General features: G+C 49.0%; 1 protein-coding gene across 1 annotated transcript in view; it reads right to left on the bottom strand.

Annotated features, from left to right (window-relative positions):
• Positions 1 to 19,174, bottom strand: part of LOC139557596 (hematopoietic progenitor cell antigen CD34-like) — a 57,267-nt gene that overhangs the window by 25,495 nt on the left and 12,598 nt on the right. The window lies entirely within an intron of this gene.

Here is a 19,174-nt window from a genome sequence, read left to right as displayed (position 1 = left end):
TCTCAGTCACCCTAGATAATTAATGGCTGAAGTGTGTGGTACTGCCCACTCCACAGCCTGCACAAATAAACCCCGCTCTCCAAAGTCACGACCCCTGAATCTACACCAATCCTCCGGGAAAGATCACATTTCTAAAGTCAGATCAGGTAGCCCTGCAGGTAGTGCAACCGAAGACTAGATGTTGATAAAGTCAAGTGAAACTGTAAGAAAATGTTTATCCATGTGAGTTAATGGAGTCAATGGTATGTACAGTATTTATTATGTTTTGATGATGTTATTGGAGTCTACACTTGCTATATTGGATCTTCACTTGCTATTGGGTCCAGAGTGGACATTTTCAAAGATAACGGGTTGGGCAGATGTGCTACAGTGTATGAGCTGGCATTCTAGAGCCCAGTATTCCCTCATTAACACCAAGGCAAACTCATTATCACCAAGGCTCCAGAATGCAGGCTAGGACTGGCCCTGCTACACAAGCGTCAATACCCCTCATCTGGGTTATCTAGTTACACTGACACAAAGACTGACGTGATCCTATTCTCTAACACAGCTTCAACGACCCATTGTCTCACTACTGTGTTTATCTCAGGGTGTACAAGTTGTCAAAGCAGGTTTACTGAGATATGGTGCAGTACATGAACATAACCACTGTTCTCTGTGCACTGGCTGAAAGACGTAAACTCCTATGTCATGTAGTATTCAGATACGTATCTATGGTCACAACCCTAAAAGGTGCAAAAACAATGTTTGGCAAAACGCATTTAAAAATAGTCTTTGTATGGCTAACTGTCACTGACTTTACAGTGAAGTTAAGTTTAAACCATAGAAATAGTATGAATAGAACGTGCTTGAAAACTCTAACCCTAGCAATTTTACTGGTAAACTCATGGGTACACTGGGAATGGCTGCCTGGTATTGTTATGCAATAATTTCCGTGGTATTTTGGAATGTTATATCAACTGATACTGAAGAGTTGATATTCACGTAATAATAAGGAATTCCCCTCGACCACGCCCAGAAATTGGGGAAAACAAACATTCTTTCCCATTGACCCCCAGTGGAAAAGACCCAACATTGTTTTTTGTTATACAGAAATCACAAAACATGCCGATAAGCTGCTGTGTTGTTCAATGTACATGTAACCAGGTTAAAAATCCTTACCTACGGTTCCTAATGCTCCCACATAGGGAAATAGAGCCTGCGACAAGAGTCCTGAAAATGTTGATCATTTGAATGGGGAGCACAGGGCTTAACATGTCTCTCAAGGAGGCTAAAAAGAGAATTTGGCTTGGAAAGTTGAATATTTGCAGGTAATTGGTTAAGGGAGGAAGATTGGAGGGAAAGAGAGGGAAGGTTGAAAAGACTGAGGGAGGCAGAGGTTTGAATATGTTGAAGCTAGCAATAACAAGGGAGAGGATATGTTCAGGAAGATTGGTGTCAAGTTGAAACAGAATGAACCGGACGCCAGTTCGAGTTCTGGAGGTGAAACGGAATGGGTAGAAGGTGTTGTGAGGAGCTTGTTGTATGAGCCTTGCATTAATGGGTATGGTTATGATAAAGATACGTTTAATCCAGATTGAGTGACATTTTTGGAGAAAGTGGATCCTTGCCTTTTGGCGGATCCATTTGTGGTTTCATGGTGGGTGAGAAAGGAGTTGGGTGCAGTTGAATTAAGGTAACCTGTACTGGACCTGTACTGTACTGGACCTGTGATATTTGTTTGTGTTTCTTCTGACCAGAGGGAGCAGGCGCTCCGTGTCACACAACTTGGGTCAAGATCTGTTTCTTGCTTTGCTCTTAGGAACAGGGCACCATTGAAAGGAGTGATTTATGAGGTAGTGTTAAGTGTGGAGGTGGAGCAATTGAAGTTTCTTGGTGTTTGTAATGCCCAACATTTGGTGCGACTCAGACCTGGTGGTGAGCGTGGTGAAACAGAGCAGTCACTGTCAATCTTTTTAAGTCAGTCTTTACCTAACAAGATCATGTTAGGATATACAGTGCATTCGGAAAGTATTCAGAGCCCTTGACTTTTTCCAAATGTTGTTACGTAACAGCCTTATTATAAAATGTATTAAATTAAACATTTTCCTCATAAATCTACACAGAATACCCCATGACAAAGTAAAAACAGGTTTAGAAACTGTTGCAAATTTATAAAATAATAAAAGCAGAAATACCTTAAGTATTAAATAGTATTCAGACACTTTGCTATACGACTTGAAATTGAGCTCAGATGCATCCTGTTTCCATTGATCATTCTTGAGATGTTTCTACAACTTGTTTAGAGTCCACCTGTGGTTTATTCAATTGCAGCAACACCCATCCGACCTGACAGAGCTTGAGAGGATCTGCAGAGAAGAATGGGATAAACTCCCCAAATACAGGTGTGCCAAGCTGATCTCGCAAATGCGTTCAGTGAGAGGTTAGTTCCACTCCGCTAAAGCTTTGTGGAATACACCTTCCACGTCGTGCATTATTTTCCAGAGAACGCACCGCCCCTCGTTGATTATACTTTTTTATACCACAGCTTTAAAATTAATTATTTGCAGATAGAAATGTGAATATGTTCACTGAAGTAGCTAGCAAGTTTACGATCTAGATAGCTACAGCAGTTGCCTTGGTAACCAAACATACTTGTTTTTTGGGTGTTTTTTTTCAGATCACAGTTTATTTGGCTCTTAAAACTTATTGCGGATCAGTGGGACGCTAGCGTCCCATTTCGACAATTTCAGAGCGCCAAATTTAAATTAAATTACTATAAATATTAAACTTTCATGAAATCACAAGTGCAATACATCAAAATAAAGCTTAACTTGTTGTTAATCCAGCCGCCGTTTCAGATTTCTAAAAGGCTTTACAGCGAAAGCAAACCATGCGATTATCTGAGGACAGAGCACAGCCCAAAAATGCATAACAAATCATTTTCAACCAGGGAGTTGCGACACGAAAGTCAGAAATAGCGATATAATATATGCCTTACCTTTGAAGATCTTCTTTTGTTGGCACTCCAAAAGGTCCCAGTTACATTACAAATGGTCCTTTTGTTCGATAAAGTCTTTCGTTATATCCATAAAAACTCAGTATATGAATGAATTATACCACGCAATTAGGGAAATATTGCAAGCCCTAGAATGCCCTTCAAGCCAATCAGAAACAAGTATTCAACAATGCCATGGTATAATTAAGCAATAAAGCACTAGGGGGTGTGGTATATGGCCAATATACCACGACTAAGGTATCGCAGAGTGCCTGGACACAACCCTTAGCTGTAGTATGTTAGCCATATACCACAAACCCTCAAGGTGCCTTATTGCTATTACAAACTGGTTACCAACGTAATTAGAGCAGTAAAAATAAATATTCTGTCATACCCATGGTATACGGTCTGATATACCATGGCTGTCAGCCAATCAGCATTCAGAGCTCAAACCTCCCAGTTTATAATATCTAAAACTACTGGGACTATGCTGGATTGCCATGGTAATTTACATTTACATTTAAGTCATTTAGCAGACGCTCTTATCCAGAGCGACTTACAAATTGGTGCATTCACCTTATGATATCCAGTGGAACAACCACTTTACAGTAATGTAGAATGTTCATTCAAATGATGTTAACTGATGTGGCTCATGCAATGGAATGTATTTTTTTGTAATGCCAGTTGACTCAACAAATCACAGCACAGATTGAAGGGTACACTGCTTTTACTTCCACTTTTACTCAAAATGTCTGCCAGCCCACCCATTATGCCATCATTGACTTGAATGCAGACGCCCCTTCTATTTATTCTATTTCTATGGTTTAAACACTGCCTGATGTGGAAACAAATGTGGTTTGTAAAGCCCTATAACTGGAACAATTATCTTCCCAACGCTATGGTATAATCACAACGCTCATGAGCACACCACAACACATTATTTATCAAATCACCACAAACCAGCCACACATTCTAGTGGATGTTAACTTCCTTTTTCTTCTATTGTGATGATGCATTTTAAATTTGAACATACTGCCAACCACAGATGAGAGGATGTTAGCCAACCTCTTTTTAAGGATGAACGCACAGCCACCGTCTTTGTATGGATGTTAGCTAGCAAGCATTATTAACAAGTTTGAAGCGTTACCTCAATATTTCCAATGATTAATAGCTGCCAAGTGGCCACCATGATAGTGTGTTTCCAGAGTTGCACACTAAGTCCTGTAAAATGTGCTACACTTCCCTCCTGCAGTGCACTTTGTCTTGACAGCAAGTGGCAGCGCCAACCAAGGCATTGGACATTATGCAGAGCACGTCATATATTTTAATTGGCTTAGCTGGGCATAATTCCTCAACGTTTAAGTGTTATTAAAAGACCCTAGCTAACTCCCTTTGGCCCTGAGATGACACATTTATTGATACAGTAATTGTGAATGAGAATGCACAGCTAAACTTCCAAGATCTAGATCAAACCCCCCTACCCCATCTCATATGTAGGCCTTCATGTTGATACCTTCTTACTAACACTCACATGTTCAAGATGTTAACTTATTTTCATGTCTGCAACCATACTGTACTGTACACATGTCCTTGAATGCACTAACAAAATAACCCTGGAATGCACTAACAAAATACAAATGTATAGTCTTGCAATGAGATGCTTACAGAATGTCTCTTTTCTGATTGTTGGACCTCTCTCTCTGTACTCCAGCAGGTTATACAGTTAAGTGCTTCCTTGGCCAGTGATGATAGGAGGGGAGAAGCTGTTTATGGCGTGAGACTTTTTAGCTCTGAAGGTATTAATCATGCTATTAATGTGTTCCCCTGTCTACACACACATCCAACCTGGCCTACCTCTGCATAGCATCACCCCTAGCTTGGGCAGCATGACAGTGTGACTTTTCACTTTATGTGATGCTTTACACACACACACACCTGGCACACACACACACACACACACACACACACACACACACACACACACACACACACACACACACACACACACACACACACACACACACACACACACACACACACACACACACACACACACACACACACACACACACACACACACACACACACACCTGGCACACACACACACCTGGCACACACACACACACACACACACACACACACACACACACACACACACACACACACACACACACACACACACACACACACACACACACACACACACACACACACACACACACACACACACACACACACACACACACACACACACACACACACACACACAAACAGAGAGCTGAGTGAGAAATCTCAACTACCCCCCCAGCCAAGCCAATCCCCTCTGTTATCCCTCACTACACTACCGTGTCAGGCCAACGCACGAGCCTGCTTTCAGCCCAAACACACGCCCATACTCCACACAGTGGCTTCTTTCCTGCAGGAGTGTTTTGGGTGCTTTGGAGCATGGAGCCTGGGCACCTGTCAAATACAGCTCCTACCCTGTATGAGGCCTCAGTACCCCCAGTACCCTAAGTCTTCACCAGCCAATGCTACTCTGGGTGTTTTAGCCTGTATCACATTGTGGTGGGGAGGCACGACCGCCGTAGGCCACTAAATCATGGGCTGCAGTGTGGATGGGATGTGACGGGCCTGGTAGTGCGTGACAGATGAAACGCTGCTTCTATAGCCTGGCTGTGGTTGGACCCATCAACAGCACATGATACCATAGTAAGTAGTAACGTTCTATGACCAAATGAGAGGACAACCCATAGAATTACATATAGAATCTATATAGAAGAGTGATTTAATCGGATCTCTGTGGGACAGCCACAGACCTAACTGACACGCTACAGAGATGTGTCGATCTGTGGGTAATTCTGTTGGGTTGATGGATGGAGAGGAGATGGTTGACTTCATGGTTATATTTTCTGAGGGGAGCTGGGTATTTTCCCTGGGTGAGGTCACTGACTTGACATACTATAGAAAGTCACACTGTATATATATCAAGTATCTACACATCCATAAATAAGTGCTATTCCTGGAAGTATGTTATGTATTTCACGACTGTACGCAGTCATTTTTAAATCGAGAGTTCCAGGAAGGTCACAAGGAGTAAATACTATTTATAAATCTCAGGTCATCCTAACGATGAGCTACCACTCTAGCTATGAATGCACATACCTGGAAATGTATGTACTTTCATAACCACATAGGCTTTTCTCCTCTAAAACACCCCTGTTGGAGCTGACAACACTGAAAATCCACTGTTGGAGCTGACAACACTGAAAATCCCCTGTTGGAGCTGAACACACTGAAAATCCCCTGTTGGAGCTGACATCACTGAAAATCCCCTGTTGGAGCTGACAACACTGAAAATCCCCTGTTGGAGCTGACAACACTGAAAATCCCCTGTTGGAGCTGACAACACTGAAAATCCCCTGTTGGAGCTGACAACACTGAAAATCCCCTGTTGGAGCTGACATCACTGAAAATCCCCTGTTGGAGCTGACAACACTGAAACTCCCCTGTTGGAGCTGACAACACTGAAAATCCCCTGTTGGAGCTGAAAACACTGAAAATCCCCTGTTGGAGCTGACAACACTGAAACTCCCCTGTTGGAGCTGACACGACATTGAAACTCCCCTGTTGGAGCTGACAACACTGAAACACCCCTGTTGGAGCTGACAACACTGAAACTCCCCTGTTGGAGCTGACACGACATTGAAACACCCCTGTTGGAGCTGACAACACTGAAAATCCCCTGTTGGAGCTGACATCACTGAAAATCCCCTGTTGGAGCTGACAACACTGAAACTCCCCTGTTGGAGCTGACAACACTGAAAATCCCCTGTTGGAGCTGAAAACACTGAAAATCCCCTGTTGGAGCTGACAACACTGAAACTCCCCTGTTGGAGCTGACACGACATTGAAACACCCCTGTTGGAGCTGACAACACTGAAAATCCCCTGTTGGAGCTGACACTGTAACTCCCCTGTTGGAGCTGACACTGTAACTCCCCTGTTGGAGCTGACACTTAAACTCCTCTGTTGGAGCTGACACGACACTGAAACTCCCCTGTTCGAGCTGACACAGCGCTGAAACTCCCCTGTTGGAGCTGACACGACACTGAAACTCCTCTGTTGGAGCTGACACGACACTGAAACTCCCTTATTGGAGCTGACACGACACTGAAACTCCTCTGGTGGAGCTGACACGACACTGAAACTCCCCTGTTGGAGCTGACACAACACTGAAACTCCCCTGTTGGAGCTGACACGACATTGAAACTCCCCTGTTGGAGCTGACACAGCGCTGAAACTCCCCAACGTGAGCTGACACGGCGCTGAAACTCCCCAGTGTGAGCTGACACGGCGCTGAAACTCCCCAGTGTGAGCTGACACAACTCTGAAACTCCCCTGTTGGAGCTGAGACAACTCTGAAACTCCCCTGTTGGAGCTGACACGACGCTGAAACTCCCCTGTTCGAGCTGACATGGCGCTGAAACTCCCCTGTTGGAGCTGACACGGCGCTGAAACTCCCCTGTTGGAGCTGACACGGCGCTGAAACTTCCCAAAGTGAGCTGACACAACTCTGAAACTCCCCTGTTGGAGCTGACACGGCGCTGAAACTCCCCTGTTGGAGCTGACACTGTAGCTCCCCTGTTTGAGCTGACATTGTAACTCTCCTGTTGGAGCTGACACTATAACTCCCCTGTTGGAGCTGACATTGTAACTCCCCTGTTGGAGCTGACACTGTAACTCCCCTGTTGGAGCTGACACTGTAACTCTCCTGTTGGAGCTGACATTAACTCCCCTGTTGGAGCTGACACTGTAACTCCCCTGTTGGAGCTAACACTGTAACTCCCCTGTTGGAGCTGACACTGTAACTCCCCTGTTGGAGATGACAATGTAACTCCCCAGTGTAAGCTGAAATGACACAGTAACTCCCCAGTGTGAGCTGACACTGTAAACCCCCTGTTGGAGCTGACATTGTAACTCCCCAGCCCAGTGTGAGCTGACACGACACTGTAACATCCCAGTGTGAGCTGACACGACACTGTAACTCCTCTGTTGGAGCTGACACGACACTGAAACTCCCCTGTTGGAGCTGACACGACACTGAAACTCCTCTGTTGGAGCTGACACGACACTGAAACTCCCTTGTTGGAGCTGACACGACACTGAAACTCCCCTGTTAAAGCTGACACGACATTGAAACTCCCCTGTTGGAGCTTACACGACACTGAAACGACCCTGTTGGTGATGACAAAATGCTGAAACTCCCCTGTTGGAACTGATATGGCGCTGAAACTCCCCTGTTGGTGATGACAAAATGCTGAAACTCCCCTGTTGGAAATGAAACGACGCTGAAACTCCCCTGTTGGTGCTGACACGACACTGAAACTCCCCTGTTGGAGCTGACACAGCGCTGAAACTCCCCAACGTGAGCTGACACGGCGCTGAAACTCCCCAGTGTGAGCTCACACAACGCTGAAACTCCTCTGTTGGAGCTGACACAACGCTGAAACTCCCCTGTTGGAGCTGACACGACGCTGAAACTCCCTTGTTGGAGCTGACACGAAATTGACACTCCAATGTTGGAGCTGACACAACAATGAACCTTCCTTATTGGAGCTTACACGACACTGAAACTCCTCTGTTGGAGCTGACACGGCGCTGATACTCCCCTGTTTGAGCTGACACTGTAACTCCCCTGTTGGAGCTGGCACTGTAACTCCCCAGTGTGAGCTGACACTGTAACTCCCCTGTTGGAGCTGACACAACACTGCAACTCCCCAGTGTGAGCTGACACTGTAACTCCCCTGTTGGAGCTGACATGGCGCTGAAACTCCCCTGTTCGAGCTGACACAGCGCTGAAACTCCCCTGTTGGAGCTGACACGACACTGAAACTCCTCTGTTGGAGCTGACACGACACTGAAACTCCCTTATTGGAGCTGACACGACACTGAAACTCCTCTGGTGGAGCTGACACGACACTGAAACTCCCCTGTTGGAGCTGACACAACACTGAAACTCCCCTGTTGGAGCTGACACGACATTGAAACTCCCCTGTTGGAGCTGACACAGCGCTGAAACTCCCCAACGTGAGCTGACACGGCGCTGAAACTCCCCAGTGTGAGCTGACACGGCGCTGAAACTCCCCAGTGTGAGCTGACACAACTCTGAAACTCCCCTGTTGGAGCTGAGACAACTCTGAAACTCCCCTGTTGGAGCTGACACGACGCTGAAACTCCCCTGTTCGAGCTGACATGGCGCTGAAACTCCCCTGTTGGAGCTGACACGGCGCTGAAACTCCCCTGTTGGAGCTGACACGGCGCTGAAACTTCCCAAAGTGAGCTGACACAACTCTGAAACTCCCCTGTTGGAGCTGACACGGCGCTGAAACTCCCCTGTTGGAGCTGACACTGTAGCTCCCCTGTTTGAGCTGACATTGTAACTCTCCTGTTGGAGCTGACACTATAACTCCCCTGTTGGAGCTGACATTGTAACTCCCCTGTTGGAGCTGACACTGTAACTCCCCTGTTGGAGCTGACACTGTAACTCTCCTGTTGGAGCTGACATTAACTCCCCTGTTGGAGCTGACACTGTAACTCCCCTGTTGGAGCTAACACTGTAACTCCCCTGTTGGAGCTGACACTGTAACTCCCCTGTTGGAGATGACAATGTAACTCCCCAGTGTAAGCTGAAATGACACAGTAACTCCCCAGTGTGAGCTGACACTGTAAACCCCCTGTTGGAGCTGACATTGTAACTCCCCAGCCCAGTGTGAGCTGACACGACACTGTAACATCCCAGTGTGAGCTGACACGACACTGTAACTCCTCTGTTGGAGCTGACACGACACTGAAACTCCCCTGTTGGAGCTGACACGACACTGAAACTCCTCTGTTGGAGCTGACACGACACTGAAACTCCCTTGTTGGAGCTGACACGACACTGAAACTCCCCTGTTAAAGCTGACACGACATTGAAACTCCCCTGTTGGAGCTTACACGACACTGAAACGACCCTGTTGGTGATGACAAAATGCTGAAACTCCCCTGTTGGAACTGATATGGCGCTGAAACTCCCCTGTTGGTGATGACAAAATGCTGAAACTCCCCTGTTGGAAATGAAACGACGCTGAAACTCCCCTGTTGGTGCTGACACGACACTGAAACTCCGCTGTTGGAGCTGACACAGCGCTGAAACTCCCCAACGTGAGCTGACACGGAGATGAAACTCCCCAGTGTGAGCTGACACGGCGCTGAAACTCCCCAGTGTGAGCTGACACAACGCTGAAACTCCTCTGTTGGAGCTGACACAACGCTGAAACTCCCCTGTTGGAGCTGACACGACGCTGAAACTCGCTTGTTGGAGCTGACACGAAATTGACACTCCAATGTTGGAGCTGACACAACAATGAACCTTCCTTATTGGAGCTTACACGACACTGAAACTCCTCTGTTGGAGCTGACACGGCGCTGATACTCCCCTGTTTGAGCTGACACTGTAACTCCCCTGTTGGAGCTGGCACTGTAACTCCCCAGTGTGAGCTGACACTGTAACTCCCCTGTTGGAGCTGACACAACACTGCAACTCCCCAGTGTGAGCTGACACTGTAACTCCCCTGTTGGAGCTGACATGGCGCTGAAACTCCCCTGTTGGAGCTAACGCTGTATCTCCGCTGTTGGAGCTGACACTGTAGCTCCCCTGTTTGAGCTGACACTGTAACACCCCTGTTTGAGCTGACACTGTAACTCCCCTGTTGGAGCTGACACTATAACTCCCTTGTTGGAGCTGACATTGTAACTCTCCTGTTGGAGCTGAAATTGTAACACCCCTGTTTGAGCTGACATTGTAACTCTCCTGTTGGAGCTGAAATTGTAACACCCCTGTTTGAGCTGAAATTGTAACACCCCTGTTGGAGCTGAAATTGTAACTCTCCTGTTGGAGCTGACATTGTAACTCCCCTGTTGGAGCTGACATTGTAACTCTCCTGTTGGAGCTGACATTGTAACTCTCCTGTTGGAGCTGACACTGTAACTCCCCTGTTGGAGATTACACTGTAACTCCCCTGTTGGAGCTGACACTGTAACTCCCCTGTTGGAGATGACAATGTAACTCCCCAGTTTGAGCTGACAACACTGCAACTCCCCAGTGTAAGCTGAAATGACACTGCAACTCCCCAGTGTGAGCTGACACTGTAACTCCCCTGTTGGAGCTGACATGGCGCTGAAACTCCCCTGTTGGAGCTAACTCTGTATCTCCGCTGTTGGAGCTGACACTGTAGCTCCCCTGTTTGAGCTGACACTGTAACACCCCTGTTTGAGCTGACACTGTAACTCCCCTGTTGGAGCTGACACTATAACTCCCTTGTTGGAGCTGACATTGTAACTCTCCTGTTGGAGCTGAAATTGTAACACCCCTGTTTGAGCTGACATTGTAACTCTCCTGTTGGAGCTGAAATTGTAACACCCCTGTTTGAGCTGAAATTGTAACACCCCTGTTGGAGCTGAAATTGTAACTCTCCTGTTGGAGCTGACATTGTAACTCTCCTGTTGGAGCTGACATTGTAACTCTCCTGTTGGAGCTGACATTGTAACTCTCCTGTTGGAGCTGACACTGTAACTCCCCTGTTGGAGATGACAATGTAACTCCCCAGTTTGAGCTGACAACACTGCAACTCCCCAGTGTAAGCTGAAATGACACTGCAACTCCCCAGTGTAAGCTGAAATGACACAGTAACTCCCCAGTGTGAGCTGACACTGTAAACCCCCTGTTGGAGCTGACATTGTAACTCCCCAGCCCAGTGTGAGCTGACACGACACTGTAACAGCCCAGTGTGAGCTGACACGACACTGTAACTCCCCTGTTGGAGCTGACACGGTAACTCCCCTGTTGGAGCTGACACTGAAACGCCCTGTTGGAGCTGACACTGTAACTCCAAAGTTGGAGCTGAAACCACATTGAAACTCCCCTGTTGGAGCTGACACGACACTGAAACTCCTCTGTTGGAGCTGACACGACACTGAAACGCCCCTGTTGGAGCTGACACGACACTGAAACTCCTCTGTTGGAGCTGACACGACACTGAAACTCCCCTGTTGGAGCTGACACGACCCTGAAACGCCCCTGTTGGAGCTGACACGACACTGAAACTCCCTTGTTGGAGCTGACACATCACAGAAACTCCCCTGTTGGAGCTGACACGACATTGAAACTCCCCTGTTGGAGCTGACACGACACTGAAACGCCCCTGTTGGAGCTGACACGACACTGAAACTCCTCTGTTGGAGCTGACACGACACTGAAACTCCCTTGTTGGAGCTGACACAAACACAGAAACTCCCCTGTTGGAGCTGACACGACATTGAAACTCCCCTGTTGGAGCTGACACGACACTGAAACGCCCCTGTTGGAGCTGACACGACACTGAAACTCCTCTGTTGGAGCTGACACGACACTGAAACTCCTTTGTTGGAGCTGACACAAACACAGAAACTCCCCTGTTGGAGCTGACACGACACTGAAACTCACCTGTTGGAGCTGACACGACATTGAAACTCCCCTGTAGGAGCTGACACGACGCGGAAACTCCCCTGTTGGAGCTGACACGGCGCTGAAACTCCCCTGTTTGAGCTTACACGACACTGAAACAACCCTGTTGGTGATGACAAAATGCTGAAACTCCCCTGCTGGAACTGACACGGCGCTAAAACTCCCTTGTTGGAACTGAAACGGCGCTGAAACTCCCCTGTTGGTGCTGACACGGCGCTGAAACTCCCCTGTTGGAGCTGACACGGCTCTGAAACTCCCCAGTGTGAGCTGACACGGCGCTGAAACTCCCCAGTGTGAGCTGACACAACGCTGAAACTCCTCTGTTGGAGCTGACACAATGCTGAAACTCCCCTGTTGGAGCTGACACGACGCTGAAACTCCCTTGTTGGAGATGACACGACATTGACACTCCAATATTGGAGCTGACATGACGCTGAAACTCCCCTGTCGGAGCTGACAAAACGCTGAAACTCCCCTGGTGGAGCTGACACGGCGCTGAAACTTCCCTGTTGGAACTGACACGGCGCTGAAACTCCCCTGTTGGAGCTGACACGGCGCTGAAACTCCCCAGTGCGAGCTGACACGGTGCTGAAACTCCCCAGTTGGAGCTGACACTGTAAACCTCCTGTTGGAGCTGACACTGTAACTCCCCAGCCCAGTGTGAGCTGACACGACACTGTAACATCCCAGTGTGAGCTGACACGGTAACTCCCCTGTTGGAGCTGACACTGTAACTCCCCTGTTGGAGCTGACACGACACTGAAACGCCCCTGTTGGAGCTGACACTGTAACTCCCCTGTTGGAGCTGACACGACATTGACACTCCCCTGTTGGAGCTGACACGACACTGAAACGCCCCTGTTGGAGCTGACACGACACTGTAACTCCCCTGTTGGCGCTGACACGACACTGAAACTCCCCTGTTGGAGCTGACAAAACGCTGAAACTCCCCTGTTGGAGCTGACACGACACTGAAACTCCCCTGTTGGAGCTGACATGACGCTGAAACTCCCCTGTCGGAGCTGACAAAACGCTGAAACTCCCCTTTTGGAACTGACACGGCGCTGAAACTCCCCTGTTGGAGCTAACACGGCGCTGAAACTTCCCTGTTGGAACTGACACGGCGCTGAAACTCCCCTGTTGGAGCTGACATGGCGCTGAGACTCCCCAGTGTGAGCTGACACAGCGCTGAAACTCCCCAGTGTGAGCTGACACAGCACTGAAACTCCCCTGTTGGAGCTGACACAATGCTGAAACTCCCCTGTTGGAGCTGACACGACGCTGAAACTCCCTTGTTGGAGCTGACACAACATTGAAACTCCCCTGTTGGAGCTGACACGACACTGAACATCCCCTGTTGGAGCTGACACGACACTGAAACTCCCCTGTTGGGGCTGACACGACACTGAAACTCCCCTGTTGGGGCTGACATAACGCTGAAACTCTTTTGTTGGAGCTGACGCCATAACTCCCCTGTTGGAGCTGACACTGAAACTCCCCTGTTGGAGCTGACACTGTGACTCCCCTGTTGGAGCTGACATTGTAACTCCCCTGTTGAAGCTGACACTGTAACTCCCTTGTTGGAGCTGACACTGTAACTCCCCTGTCTGAGCTGACATTGTAACTCCCCTGTTTGAGCTGACACTGTAACTCCCCTGTTTGAGCTGACACGGTAACTCCCCTGTTGGAGCTGACACGACGCTGAAACTCCCTTGTTGGAGCTGACACAACATTGAAACTCCCCTGTTGGAGCTGACACGACACTGTAACTCCCCTGTCTGAGCTGACATTGTAACTCCCCTGTTTGAGCTGACACTGTAACTCCCCTGTTTGAGCTGACACTGTAACTCCCCTGTTGGAGCTGACACTGTAACTCCCTTGTTGGAGCTGACACTGTAACTCCCCTGTCTGAGCTGACATTGTAACTCCCCTGTTGGCGCTGACACTGTAACTCCCCTGTCTGAGCTGACATTGTAACTCCCTTGTTGGAGCTGACACTGTAACTCCCCTGTCTGAGCTGACACTGAAACTCCCCTGTCTGAGCTGACACTGAAACTCCCCTGTTGGAGCTGACACGACACTGTAACTCCCCTGTTAGAGCTGACACGGTAACTCCCCTGTTGGAGCTGACACGACGCTGAAACTCCCTTGTTGGAGCTGACACAACATTGAAACTCCCCTGTTGGAGCTGACACGACACTGAACCTCCCCTGTTGGAGCTGACACAAACACAGAAACTCCCCTGTTGGAGCTGACACGACATTGAAACTCCCCTGTTGGAGCTGACACGACACTGAAACGCCCCTGTTGGAGCTGACGCCATAACTCCCCTGTTTGAGCTGACACAACATTGTAACTCCCCTGTTGGAGCTGACACTGAAACTCCCCTGTTGGAGCTGACACTGTGACTCCCCTGTTGGAGCTGACATTGTAACTCCCCTGTTGGAGCTGACACTGTAACTCCCCTGTTGGAGCTGACACTGTAACTCCCTTGTTGGAGCTGACACTGTAACTCCCCTGTCTGAGCTGACATTGTAACTCCCCTGTTTGAGCTGACACTGTAACTCCCCTGTTTGAGCTGACACTGTAACTCCCCTGTTGGAGCTGACACTGTAACTCCCCTGTTTGAGCTGACACTGTAACTCCCCTGTTGGAGCTGACACTGTAACTCCCCTGTCTGAGCTGACACTGTAACTCCCCTGTCTGAGCTGACACTGTAACTCCCCTGTTGGAGCTGACACTGTAACTCCCCTGTCTGAGCTGACATTGTAACTCCCCTGTTTGAGCTGACACTGTAACTCCCCTGTTGGAGCTGACACTGTAACTCCCCTGTTTGAGCTGACACTGAAACTTCCCTGTTGGAACTGACACGGCGCTGAAACTCCCCTGTTGGAGCTGACATGGCGCTGAGACTCCCCAGTGTGAGTTGACACAGCGCTGAAACTCCACAGTGTGAGCTGACACAGCACTGAAACTCCCTTGTTGGAGCTGACACAATGCTGAAACTCCCCTGTTGGGGCTGACACGACGCTGAAACTCCCTTGTTGGAGCTGACACAACATTGAAACTCCCCTGTTGGAGCTGATACGACACTGAACATCCCCTGTTGGAGCTGACACGACACTGAAACTCCCCTGTTGGGGCTGACACGACACTGAAACTCCCCTGTTGGGGCTGACATAACGCTGAAACTCTTTTGTTGGAGCTGAAGCCATAACTCCCCTGTTGGAGCTGACACTGAAACTCCCCTGTTGGAGCTGACACTGTGACTCCCCTGTTGGAGCTGACATTGTAACTCCCCTGTTGAAGCTGACACTGTAACTCCCTTGTTGGAGCTGACACTGTAACTCCCCTGTCTGAGCTGACATTGTAACTCCCTTGTTGGAGCTGACACTGTAACTCCCCTGTCTGAGCTGACACTGAAACTCCCCTGTCTGAGCTGACACTGAAACTCCCCTGTTGGAGCTGACACGACACTGTAACTCCCCTGTTAGAGCTGACACGGTAACTCCCCTGTTGGAGCTGACACGACGCTGAAACTCCCTTGTTGGAGCTGACACAACATTGAAACTCCCCTGTTGGAGCTGACACGACACTGAACATCCCCTGTTGGAGCTGACACGACACTGAAACTCCCCTGTTGGGGCTGACACGACACTGAAACTCCCCTGTTGGGGCTGACATAACGCTGAAACTCTTTTGTTGGAGCTGACGCCATAACTCCCCTGTTGGAGCTGACACTGAAACTCCCCTGTTGGAGCTGACACTGTGACTCCCCTGTTGGAGCTGACATTGTAACTCCCCTGTTGAAGCTGACACTGTAACTCCCTTGTTGGAGCTGACACTGTAACTCCCCTGTCTGAGCTGACATTGTAACTCCCCTGTTTGAGCTGACACTGTAACTCCCCTGTTTGAGCTGACACTGTAACTCCCCTGTTGGAGCTGACACTGTAACTCCCTTGTTGGAGCTGACACTGTAACTCCCCTGTCTGAGCTGACATTGTAACTCCCCTGTTGGCGCTGACACTGTAACTCCCCTGTCTGAGCTGACATTGTAACTCCCTTGTTGGAGCTGACACTGTAACTCCCCTGTCTGAGCTGACACTGAAACTCCCCTGTCTGAGCTGACACTGAAACTCCCCTGTTGGAGCTGACACGACACTGTAACTCCCCTGTTAGAGCTGACACGGTAACTCCCCTGTTGGAGCTGACACGACGCTGAAACTCCCTTGTTGGAGCTGACACAACATTGAAACTCCCCTGTTGGAGCTGACACGACACTGAACCTCCCCTGTTGGAGCTGACACAAACACAGAAACTCCCCTGTTGGAGCTGACACGACATTGAAACTCCCCTGTTGGAGCTGACACGACACTGAAACGCCCCTGTTGGAGCTGACGCCATAACTCCCCTGTTTGAGCTGACACAACACTGTAACTCCCCTGTTGGAGCTGACACTGAAACTCCCCTGTTGGAGCTGACACTGTGACTCCCCTGTTGGAGCTGACATTGTAACTCCCCTGTTGGAGCTGACACTGTAACTCCCCTGTTGGAGCTGACACTGTAACTCCCTTGTTGGAGCTGACACTGTAACTCCCCTGTCTGAGCTGACATTGTAACTCCCCTGTTTGAGCTGACACTGTAACTCCCCTGTTTGAGCTGACACTGTAACTCCCCTGTTGGAGCTGACACTGTAACTCCCCTGTTTGAGCTGACACTGTAACTCCCCTGTTGGAGCTGACACTGTAACTCCCCTGTCTGAGCTGACACTGTAACTCCCCTGTCTGAGCTGACACTGTAACTCCCCTGTTGGAGCTGACACTGTAACTCCCCTGTCTGAGCTGACATTGTAACTCCCCTGTTTGAGCTGACACTGTAACTCCCCTGTTGGAGCTGACACTGTAACTCCCCTGTTTGAGCTGACACTGAAACTTCCCTGTTGGAACTGACACGGCGCTGAAACTCCCCTGTTGGAGCTGACATGGCGCTGAGACTCCCCAGTGTGAGTTGACACAGCGCTGAAACTCCACAGTGTGAGCTGACACAGCACTGAAACTCCCTTGTTGGAGCTGACACAATGCTGAAACTCCCCTGTTGGGGCTGACACGACGCTGAAACTCCCTTGTTGGAGCTGACACAACATTGAAACTCCCCTGTTGGAGCTGATACGACACTGAACATCCCCTGTTGGAGCTGACACGACACTGAAACTCCCCTGTTGGGGCTGACACGACACTGAAACTCCCCTGTTGGGGCTGACATAACGCTGAAACTCTTTTGTTGGAGCTGAAGCCATAACTCCCCTGTTGGAGCTGACACTGAAACTCCCCTGTTGGAGCTGACACTGTGACTCCCCTGTTGGAGCTGACATTGTAACTCCCCTGTTGAAGCTGACACTGTAACTCCCTTGTTGGAGCTGACACTGTAACTCCCCTGTCTGAGCTGACATTGTAACTCCCTTGTTGGAGCTGACACTGTAACTCCCCTGTCTGAGCTGACACTGAAACTCCCCTGTCTGAGCTGACACTGAAACTCCCCTGTTGGAGCTGACACGACACTGTAACTCCCCTGTTAGAGCTGACACGGTAACTCCCCTGTTGGAGCTGACACTGTGACTCCCCTGTTGGAGCTGACATTGTAACTCCCCTGTTGAAGCTGACACTGTAACTCCCTTGTTGGAGCTGACACTGTAACTCCCCTGTCTGAGCTGACATTGTAACTCCCCTGTTTGAGCTGACACTGTAACTCCCCTGTTTGAGCTGACACTGTAACTCCCCTGTTGGAGCTGACACTGTAACTCCCTTGTTGGAGCTGACACTGTAACTACCCTGTCTGAGCTGACATTGTAACTCCCCTGTTGGCGCTGACACTGTAACTCCCCTGTCTGAGCTGACATTGTAACTCCCTTGTTGGAGCTGACACTGTAACTCCCCTGTCTGAGCTGACACTGAAACTCCCCTGTCTGAGCTGACACTGAAACTCCCCTGTTGGAGCTGACACGACACTGTAACTCCCCTGTTAGAGCTGACACGGTAACTCCCCTGTTGGAGCTGACACGACGCTGAAACTCCCTTGTTGGAGCTGACACAACATTGAAACTCCCCTGTTGGAGCTGACACGACACTGAACCTCCCCTGTTGGAGCTGACACAAACACAGAAACTCCCCTGTTGGAGCTGACACGACATTGAAACTCCCCTGTTGGAGCTGACACGACACTGAAACGCCCCTGTTGGAGCTGACGCCATAACTCCCCTGTTTGAGCTGACACAACACTGTAACTCCCCTGTTGGAGCTGACACTGTGACTCCCCTGTTGGAGCTGACATTGTAACTCCCCTGTTGGAGCTGACACTGTAACTCCCCTGTTGGAGCTGACACTGTAACTCCCTTGTTGGAGCTGACACTGTAACTCCCCTGTCTGAGCTGACATTGTAACTCCCCTGTTTGAGCTGACACTGTAACTCCCCTGTTTGAGCTGACACTGTAACTCCCCTGTTGGAGCTGACACTGTAACTCCCCTGTTTGAGCTGACACTGTAACTCCCCTGTTGGAGCTGACACTGTAACTCCCCTGTCTGAGCTGACACTGTAACTCCCCTGTTTGAGCTGACACTGTAACTCCCCTGTTGGAGCTGACACTGTAACTCCCCTGTC

The sequence above is a fragment of the Salvelinus alpinus genome, chromosome 28 (assembly GCF_045679555.1).
Source record: "Salvelinus alpinus chromosome 28, SLU_Salpinus.1, whole genome shotgun sequence".
Classification (NCBI taxonomy): Eukaryota; Metazoa; Chordata; class Actinopteri; order Salmoniformes; family Salmonidae; genus Salvelinus; species Salvelinus alpinus.
The sequence above is the reverse complement of the archived record's forward strand: the minus strand, read 5'-3'. Positions and strand labels throughout refer to the sequence as shown.